Source organism: Arachis ipaensis, chromosome B2 (genome assembly GCF_059453495.1).
Source record: "Arachis ipaensis isolate K30076 ecotype BB chromosome B2, ASM5945349v1, whole genome shotgun sequence".
Taxonomy (NCBI): Eukaryota; Viridiplantae; Streptophyta; class Magnoliopsida; order Fabales; family Fabaceae; genus Arachis; species Arachis ipaensis.
The window spans coordinates 301,144-312,080 of NC_142437.1; the positions used below are offsets into that span (position 1 = coordinate 301,144).

A 10,937-nucleotide genomic window follows, 5' to 3' on the forward strand; every position below is an offset into this window, starting at 1 on the left:
TATGAGTCTTTGCCGTGGCCCTAAGCACTTTGTTTTCCAGTATTACCACCGGATACATAAATGCCACAGACACATAACTGGGTGAACCTTTTCAGATTGTGACTCAGCTTTGCTAAAGTCCCCATTTAGAGGTGTCCAAAGTTCTTAAGCACACTCTTTTTCTTTGGATCACAACTTTAACCACTCAGTCTCAAGCTTTTCACTTGGACCTGCATGCCACAAGCACATGGTTAGGGACAGCTTGATTCAGCTGCTTAGGCCAGGAATTTATTCCTTTAGGCCCTCCTATCCATTAATGCTCAAAGCCTTGGATCCTTTTTACCCCTGCCTTTTAGTTTAAAGGGCTATTGGCTTTTTCTGCTTGCCTTTTCTTTTTCTTTTCTTTTTCGGCCTTTTTTTTTGCAAGCTTTGTTCTTTACTACTTTTTCTTGCTTCAAGAATCAATTTTATGATTTTTCTGATAAACAATAACATTTCTCTTTTTTCATCATTTTTTCAAGAGCCAACAATTTTAACATTCATAAACTTCACTAAAAAAAATATGCACTGTTCAAGCATTCATTCAGAAAACAGAAAGTATTGTCACCACATCAAAATAATTAAACTAATTTCAAGGATGAATTCGAAATTCATGTACTTCTTGTTCTTTTGCATTTAGAACATTTTTCATTTAAGAAAGGTGAAGGATTCATAGGACATTCATAGCTTTAAGACATAGACACTAGACACTAATGATCATGTAATGAAGACACAAACATAGATAAAACATCAAGCATAAAAATCGAAAAACAGAAAAATAAGAACAAGGAAATTAAAGAACGGGTCCACCTTAGTGATGGCGGCTAGTTCTCCTTCTTGAAGATCCTATGGAGTGCTTGAGCTCCTCAATATCTCTTCCTTGCCTTTGTTGCTCTTCCCTCATAGCTATTTGATCCTCTCTAATTTCATGGAGAATAATAGAGTGCTCTTGGTGCTCCATCCTCAGTTGCTCCATATTGGAACTCAAATCTCCCAAAGAGGTGTTGAGTTGCTCCCAATAGTTGTATGGAGGAAAATGCATCCCTTGAGGCATCTCAAGGATTTCTTGATGAGGGACTTCCTCATGCTCTTGTTGAGGTCCATGAGTGGACTCTCTTGTTTGCTTCATCCTCTTTTTTAGTGATGGGCTTGTCCTCTTCAATGAGGATGTCTCCTTCTATGACAATTCCAGCTAAATTGCATAGGTGACATATGAGATGAGGAAAGGCTAACCTTGCCAAGGTGGAGGTTTTGTCAGCCACTTTGTAGAGTTCTAGAGATATAACCTCATGAACTTCTACTTCCTCTCCAATCATGATGCTATGGATCATGATAGCCTGATCCACAGTTACTTCGGACCGGTTGCTAGTAGGAATGATAGAGCGTTGGATGAACTCCAACCATCCTCTAGCCATGGGCTTGAGGTCAAGCCTTCTTAGTTGAACCGACTTGCCTTTAGAGTCTCTTTTCCACTGAGCTCCTTCTACACATATGTCCATGAGGACTTGGTCTAACCTTTGATCAAAGTTGACCCTTCTAGTGTAGGGGCATGCATCTCCTTGCATCATTGGCAAGTTGAATGCCAACCTTACATTTTTTGGACTGAAATCTAAGTATTTCCCCCGAACCATTGTAAGCCAATTCTTTGGGTTTGGGTTCATACTTTGATCATGGTTCTTAGTGATCCATGCATTAGCATAGAACTCTTGAACCATTAAGATTCCGACTTGTTGAATGGGGTTGGTGAGAACTTCCCAACCTCTTCTTCGAATCTCATGTCGGATCTCCAGATACTCATTCTTCTTGAGCATGAAAGGGACCTCAGGAATCACCTTCTTCTTGACCACAACTTCATAGAAGTGGTCTTGATGGACCTTTGAGATGAATCTCTCTATCTCCCATGACTCGGAGGTGGAAGCTTTTGCCTTCCCTTTCCTCTTTCTAGAGGTTTCTCCGGCCTTAGGTGCCATAAATGGTTATAGAAAAACGAAAAGCAACACTTTTTACCACACCAAACTTAGAAGGTTTGCTCGTCCTTGAGCAAAAGAAGAAAGAAGGGCGGAGAAGAAGAAGAAACAGAGGAGATGGAGGGGGAAGAAAGGTTCGGCCAAGTAGGGAGAAAGTGTATAAGATGTGTGGAAATGAAGGAGTGATGAGGGGTTTATATAGGAGCGGAAAGAGAGGGGTGTCCGTGTGTGAGGGTTGGGTTTTGGGAGGGAAAGGTTTTGAATTTGAATGGTGAGGTAGGTGGGGGTTTTTGGGAAAGAATGGGTGGATGTAATTGGTGAGGGGGTATTTAGGGAAGAGAGATGGAGGTGATTGGTGAAGAGTATTTGGGGAAGGGTGTTATGGGAAGGTGTGAAGAAGAGAGAGAGTGAGTTGAGATAGGTGGGGATCCTGTGGGGTCCACAGATCCTGAGGTGTCAAGGATTTCTCATCCCTGCACCATTCTGGCGTGTAAACGCCCATTCCTGTGCTAATCCTGGCGTTAAACACCAGGTTGCTGCCCATTTCTAGCGTTTAACGCCAGCTTTTCTTCCCTTTCTGGCGTTTAACGCCAGCTTTTTGCCATTTTCTGGCGTTAAACGCTAGTCTGGTGCCCTTCTCTGACGTTAAACGCCAATCTGGTGCCCTTTTCTGGCGTTAAACGCCCAGAATGGTGCCAAACTGGGTGTTTAACGCCCATTCTGCTACCCTTACTGGCGTTTAAATGCCAGTAAGCTCATCCTCCAGGGTGTGCTGTTTTTAATGCTGTTTTTGATTTTGCTTTAATTCTGTAGTTGTTTTTGTGACCTCACATGATCATCAACCTAAAGAAAACATAAAATAACATAGATAAATAAAATTGGGTTGCCTCCCAATAAGCGCTTCTTTAATGTCAATAGCTTGACAGTGAGCTCTCATGGAGCTTCACAGATATTCAGAGCATGGTTGGGGCCTCCCAACACCAAACTTAGAGTTTGAATGTGGGGGCTTTGTTTGACTCTGTATTGAGAGAAGCTTTTCATGCTTCCTCTCCATGGTTACAGAGGGAGATCCTTGAGCTTTAAACACAAGGTGGTCATCATTCAATTGAAGGACCAACTCTCCTCTGTCCACATCAATCACAGCTCTTGCTGTGGCTAGGAAAGGTTTTCCAAGGATGATAGATTCATCCTCATCCTTTCCAGTGTCTAGGATTATGAAGTCAGCAGGGATGTAAAGGCCTTTAACCTTCACGAAGGCATCCCCTACTAGTCCATAAGCCTGTTTCATGGATTTGTCTGTCATCTCTAGTAAGATTCTTGCAGCTTGTACCTCAAAGATTCCCAGTTTCTCCATTACAGAGAGTGGCATGAGATTTATGCCTGACCCCAGGTCACACAGAGCCTTCTCAAAGGTCATGGTGCCTATGGTACAGGGTATTAAGAATTTTTCGGGATCCGGTTTCTTCTGAGGTAATGTCTGCCTAATCAAGTCATTCAGTTCATTGGTGAGCAAGGGGGTTCATCCTCCCAAGTCTCATTACCAAATAACTTGGCATTCAGCTTCATGATTGCTCCTAGGTACTTAGCAACTTGCTCTTCAGTAATATCTTCATCCTCTTTAGAGGAAGAATACTCATCAGAGCTCATGAATGGCAGAAGGAGGTTCAATGGAATCTCTATGGTCTCTGTATGAGCCTCAGATTCCTTTGGTTCCTCAAAGGGGAACTCCTTATTGGTCAGTGAACGTCTCATGAGGTCTTCCTCACTGGGAATCACTGCCTTTTCACTCTCTCCAGGTTCGGCCATTGTGGTTACAGTTATGGCCTTGCACTCTCTCTTGGAATTTTCTTCTGTATTGCTTGGGAGAGTGCTAGGAGGAGTTTCAGTAACCTTTTTACTCAACTGACCCACTTGTGCCTCCAGATTCCTGATAGAGGACCGTGCCTCATTCATGAAACTGAGAGTGGTCTTGGATAGATCAGAGACTATGGTTGCTAAGCTAGAGAGGCTCTGCTCAGAATTCTCTGTCTGTTGCTGAGAAGATGATGGAAAAGGCTTGCTATTGCTAAACCTATTTCTTCTACCATTATTATTGTTGAAGCCTTGTTGAGGCTTTTGTTGGTCCTTCCATGAGAGATTTGGATGATTTCTCCATGAAGGATTATAGGTGTTTCCATAGGGTTCTCCCATGTAATTCACCTCTTCTATTGCAGGGTTCTCAGGATCATAAGCCTCTTCTTCAGAAGATGCTTCTTTAGTAGTGTTGGATGCAGCTTGCAATCCATTCAGACTATGAGAAATCATATTGACTTGCTGAGTCAATATTTTGTTCTGAGCCAATAAGACATTCAGAGCATCAATTTCAAGAACTCCCTTCTTCTGAGGCGTCCCATTATTCATAGGATTCCTCTCATAGGTGTACATGAACTGGTTATTTGCAACCATTTTAATAAGTTCCTGAGCTTTGCAGGTGTCTTCTTTAGATGAAGAGATCCTTGGTGGGCGAAATTGTGATCATCAACAATGGCTCGAAAGACTTGGTGCTCTCAAACGTGAATCACACTTTGTCATAACTCCGCTCAACTAACTAGTAAGTGCACTGGGTCGTCCAAGTAATACCTTACGTGAGTAAGGGTCGATCCCATGGAGATTGTTGGTATGAAGCAAGCTATGGTCACCTTGTAAATCTCAGTCAGGCAGATTCAAAGTGGTTATGGGTTTTCGAAAATATAAAGATAAATAAAACATAAAATAAAGATAGAAGAACTTATGTAATTCATTGGTGAGAATTTCAGATAAGTGTATGGAGATGCTGTGTTCCTTTTGAATCTCTGCTTTCCTACTGTCTTCATCCAATCATTCCTACTCCTTTCCATGGCAACTGTTATTGTTGGGTTTCACCGGCGTCAATGGCTACCTCCCGTCCTCTCAGTGAAAATGGTCCAACTACGGGTTACGTAGGGCTAATCATCTGTCGGTTCTCAATTGTGTTGGAATAGGATCCAGTGATCCTTTTGCATCTGTCACTATGCCCAGCACTCATGAGTTTGAAGCTCGTCACAGTCGTTCAATCCCTGAATCCTACTCGGAATACCACAGACAGGGTTTAGACTTTCCGGATTCTCAAGAATGCTGCCAATGGATTCTAGCTTATACCACGAAGACTCTGATCTCAAAGAGTTGACGGCTCTATTGTCAGGAGAGGCAATCAACACGCATAAGCCAGGAATCTAAGAGATAAATGCTCCATCTTAGGTAGACCGGAAGTGGTTGTCAGGCACGCGTTCATAGGTGAGAATGATGATGAGTGTCACGGATCATCACATTCATCAGGTTGAAGTGCGAGTGAATATCTTAGAACAAGAATAAGTTTGAGTTGAATAGAAACTAGTAGTAATTGTATTAAAACTCGAGGTACAGCAGAGCTCCACACCCTTAATCTATGGTGTGTAGAAACTCCACCGTTGAAAATACATAAGAACAAGGTCCAGGCATGGGCATGAGGCCAGCCTCCAAAACGTGATCAAAGGATCAACAAATAATCCAAAGATACGGTCTAAGGACTAAATGTCCAAAGATCCCCGCCTAAAAGACTCCGTATACATTAGTAAAAAGTCTTATTTATACTGAGACTAGCTACTAGGGTTTACAGAAATAGATGATTGATACAGAAATCCACTTCTGGGGCCCACTTGGTGTGTGTTGGGCTGAGCATTAAGCTTTTACTCGAGCAGAGGCTCCTTAGAGTTGAAACGCCAGCTTTTATGCCAGTTCTGGCGTTTTGACTTCAGAATAGGGCAGAGAATGGGCGTTTTGACGCCATTTTACGTCATCAAAACCCGTACAAAGTATGGACTATTATATATTTCTGTAAAGCCCTAGATGTCTACTTTCCAACGCAATTGAGAGCGCGCCATTTGGAGTTCTGTAGCTCCAGAAAATCCATTTCGAGTGCAGGGAGGTCAGAATCCAACAGCATCAGCAGTCCTTTTTCAGCCTCTGAATCAGATTTGTGCTCAGGTCCCTCATTTTCTGCTAGAAAATACCTGAAATCACAGAAAAATACACAAACTTATAGTAAAGTCCAGAAATGTGAATTTTGCATAAAAACTAATAAAAACATCCCAAACAGTAGCTAGATCCTACTAAAAACTACCTAAAAATAATGCCAAAAAGCGTATAAATTATCCGCTCATCACAACACCAAGCTTAAATTGTTGCTTGTCCCCAAGCAACTGAAAATCAATTAGGATAAAAAGAAGAGAATATACTATAAATTCCAAAATATCAATGAAACTTAGCTCCAATTAGATGAGCGGGACTAGTAGCTTTTTGCTTCTGAACAATTTTGGCATCTCACTTTTTCCTTTGAAGTTTAGAATGATTGACATCCATAGGAACTCAGAATTCAAATAGTTTTATTGATTCTCCTATTTCAGTATGTTAATTCTTGAACACAGCTACTTTTATGAGTCTTGGCCGTGGCCCTAAGAATTTTGTTTTCCAGTATTACCACCGGATACATAAATGCCACAGACACATAACTGGGTGAACCTTTTCAGATTGTGACTCAGCTTTGCTAAAGTCCCCAATTAGAGGTGTCCAGAGCTCTTAAGCACACTCTTTTTGCTTTGGATCACGACTTTAACCACTCAGTCTCAAGCTTTTCACTTGGACCTTCATGACACAAGCACATGGTTAGGGACAGCTTGATTTAGCCGCTTAGGCCTGGATTTTATTTCCTTGGGCCCTCCTATCCTTTAATGCTCAAAGCCTTGGATCCTTTTTACCCTTGCCTTTTGGTTTAAAGGGCTATTGGCTTTTTCTGCTTGCTTTTTCTTTTTCTTTCTTTTCTTTTTTTTTTCCGCAAGCTTTTTCTTTTTCACTGCTTTTTTTTGCTTCAAGAATCAATTTTATGATTTTTCATATCATCAATAGCATTTCTCCTTTTTCCTTATTCTTTCAAGAGCCAACAATTTTAACATTCATAAACAACAAGATAAAAAATATGCACTGTTCAAGTATTCATTCAGAAAACAAAAAGTATTGCCACCACATCAAAATAATTAAACTAATTTCAAGGATAATTTCAAAACTCATGTATTTCTTGTTCTTTTGTAGTTAGAAACATTTTTCATTTAAGAGAGGTGAAGGATTCATAGAGTTATTCATAGCTTTAAGGCATAGACACTAGACACTAATGATCATGTAGTGAAGACACAAACATAGATAGCATATCAAGCAAAAATTCGAAAAAACAGAAAAAAAAAATAAACAAGGAGATTAAGGAATGAGTCCACCTTTGTGAGGGTGGTGTCTTCCTCCTCTTGAATGACCAATGGTGCTTTTGAGCTCCTCTATGTCTCTTCTTTGACTTTATTACTCTTTTCTCGTGGCTCTTTGATCTACAGTCAAATGCTCTACCACTGGACTATGGACCCTTGAGATGAATCTTTCCATCTTCCATGACTCGGAGGTGGAAGCTTTTACCTTCCCTTTCCTCTTTTTAGATGTTTCTCCGGCCTTAGGTGCCATAAATGGTTATGGAAAAACAAAAAGCAATGCTTTTACCACACCAAACTTAAAATGTTTGCTCGTCCTCGAGCAAAATAAGAAAGAGGGGAGTATAAGGAGTTGAGGTTGGTAGGGATCCTGTGGGGTCCACAGATCCTGTGGGGCCAAGGATTTTTCATCCCTGCTCCAATTGGGCGTTCAAAACGCCTTAGGAGTGCAATCCTGGCATTTAAACGCCAGATTGCTGCCTTGTTTTGGCGTTTAAACGCCAGCTTTCCTTCCTGTTCTGGCATTTAAACGCCAGCTTTCCTTCCTGTTCTGGCATTTAAACGCCAGCTTTCCTTCCTGTTCTAGCATTTAAACGCCAGCTTCCTGCCCTGTTCTGGCATTTAAACGCCCAGAAAGGTGCCAGGATGGGTGTTTAAATGCCCATTTTGCTACCCTTACTGGCGTTTAAACGCCAGTAAGTTCTTCCTCCAGGGTGTGCTGTTTTCGACTTCTGCTTTATTTTTATGAGTGTCTTTGTGATTTCACATGATCATCTACCTAAAAGAAAACAAAAATTACATAGATAAAATAAAGTTAGATAAAATAAAATTGGTTGCCTCCCAATAAGCGCTTCTTTAATGTCAATAGCTTGACAGTGAGCTCTCATGGAGCCTCACAGATGATCAGAGCATGGTTGAGATTTCTCAACACCAAACTTAGAGTTTGGCTGTGGCCTCCCAACACCAAACTTAGAGTTTGAATGTGGGGGCTCAGTATGACTCTGTATGGAGAAAAGCTTGTCATGCTCACTCTTCATGGTTACAGAGGGAGAACCTTGAGTCCTTACTACAAGGCATTCGTCCTTTACATAAAGGATCATCTCTCCTCTGTCAACATCAATCACAGCTTTTGCTGTGGTTAGGAAGGGTCTTCCAAGGATGATGGATTCATCCTTATCCTTCACAGTGTCCAGGATTATGAAATCAGCAGGGATGTAAAGGCCTCCAACCTTTATCAACATGTCCTCTACTAATCTATAAGGCTTTTTTGTAGAGCTGTAGACCATCTCTATTGAGAATTTTGTAGCCTGTACCTCAAAGATTCCCAGTTTCTCCATTACAGAGAGTGGGATCATGTTTATCCCTGACCCTAGGTCACACAGAGCTTTTTCAAAGATCATGGTGCCGATATAAGAATTTACCAGGATCCTGTCTCTGTTGAGGTAGAGTTTGCTGAACCAATGCATTCTCTTCATTGGTGAGCAAGGGAAGTTCATCTTCCCAAGTCTCATTACCAAACAATTTGGCATTCAGCTTCATGATTGCTCCTAAGTACTGGGCAACTTGCCCTTCAACAATATCTTCATCTTTCTCAGAAGATGAATAATCATCAGAGCTCATGAATGGTAAAAAGAAGTCCAATGGAATCTCTATGGTCTCTGTATGAGCCTCAGATTCCTTTGGTTCCTCATTAGGGTACTCCTTACTGAATGGTAGACGTTCCTTGAGGTATTCCTCATTGGAATTTTTGTCCTCCTCCTCCTTCTCAGGTTTGGCCATTTTGATTACTTCAATGGCCTTGCACTCTCCTTTTGGATTTTCTTCTGTATTGCTTGGGAGAGTGCTGGGAGGAGTTTCAGTGACCCTTTTACTCAGCTGGCCCACTTGTGCCTCCAAGTTTCTAATGAAGGACCTTGTTTCAGACATGAAACTGAGAGTGGCCTTAGATAGATCAGAGACTAAGTTTGCTAAGCTAGAAGGGTTCAGCTCAGAATGCTCTGTCTGTTGCTGAGATGATGATGGAAAAGGTTTGCTATTGCTAAACATGTTTCTTCCACCATTGTTATTATTGAAGCCTTGTTTCTGTGGGTCCTTCCATGAAAAGTTTGGGTGATTTCTCCATGAAGGATTATAAGTGTTGCCAAAGGCTTCACCCATGTAATTTACCTCTGCCATTGCAGGGTTCTCAGGATCATAGACTTCTTCTTCAGAAGTTGCTTCTTTAGTACTGTTGGATGCATGTTGCAATCCATTCAGACTCTGAGATATCATATTGACTTGTTGAGTCAATACTTTGTTCTGAGCCAGTATGGCATTCAGAGCATCAATTTCAAGAACTCCTCTCTTCTGGGGCGTCCCATTATTTACAGGATTCCTCTCAGAGGTGTACATGAATTGGTTATTTGCAACCATCTCAATGAGTTCTTGAGCTTCTGCAGGCGTTTTCTTTAGGTGAATGGATCCACCTGCAGAATGGTCCAGTGACATCTTAGAAAACTCAGATAGACCATCATAGAATATATCTAAGGTGGTCCACTCTGAGAGCATGTCAGAAGGACACTTTTTGGTCAGCTGCTTGTATCTTTCCCAAGCTTCATAGAGGGATTCACCATCTTTTTGTCTGAAGGTCTGAACATCCACTCTAAGCTTGCTCAGCTTTTGAAGAGGAAAGAACTTGGCCAAGATGGCCGTGACCAGCTTATCCCAAGAGTCCAGGCTATCTTTAGATTGTGAGTCCAACCATGTTCTAGCTCTGTCTCTTACAACAAAAGGGAAAAACATAAGCCTGTAGACTTCAGGATCTGCTCCATTAGTCTTAATAGTGTCACAGATCTGCAAGAACTCAGTTAAAAACTGATAAGGATCTTCTGATGGAAGTCTATGAAACTTACAGTTCTGTTGCATTAGAGAAACTAATTGAGGCTTTAGCTCAAAATTGTTTGCTCCAATGGCAGGGATTGAGATGCTTCTTCCATGGAAGTTGGATTTAGGTGCAGTAAAGTCACCAAGCATCTTCCTTACATTGTTATTGGGTTCGGCCATAGTTGTTTCTTGGGCTGCCTCTTTTTCAAAAATTTCAGTGAGGTCCTCCTCAGAGTTTTGTGCTTTAGCTGCTCTTAGCTTTCTCTTCAGAGTCCTTTCAGGTTCAGGATCAGCTTCAACAATTATGCCTTTATCCTTGTTCCTGCTCAAGAGAAGAAAACAAAGAAAATATGGAATCCTCTATGTCACAGGATAGAGATTCCTTGAGGTGTCAGAGGAAAATAAGAATAGAAGGATGAAGGAGAATAAGAATTCGAACACTCAAGGAGAGATGGGGTTCGAATTGATAATGGAGGAGGAATGTTAGTGTTCAATTTAAAAAATGAGAAAAAGGGGGGAAATTTTTCGAAAATTAAAATTAAAATTTGAAAAAGTAGTTAATAATTTTTGAAAACTAGAGAGAGAAAAATAGTTAGGTGGTTTTAAAAAAGATAAGAAATAATAAATGTGGAAAGATAAGAGGTTAGAAAAAGATTTTGAAATCAAATTTTGAAAAGATATAATTTGAAAAAGATATGATTGATGTGAAAAGATATGGAAAAGATAAGATTTTGAAAAATTTTTAAAAATTATGAAGATTTTGAAAAAGATTTGATTTGAAAACAATTTCCTCCCCTAGTGCTTTCTG

General features: G+C 40.8%; 1 non-coding gene across 1 annotated transcript; it reads left to right on the forward strand.

Annotated features, from left to right (window-relative positions):
* Positions 1-9,812: 9,812 nt before the first annotated feature.
* LOC148572756 (small nucleolar RNA R71) lies at positions 9,813-9,916 on the forward strand. Its single transcript, XR_015906444.1, has one exon. It is a non-coding gene; the product is annotated as a small nucleolar RNA R71 (small nucleolar RNA).
* The last annotated feature ends 1,021 nt before the right edge of the window (positions 9,917-10,937 follow it).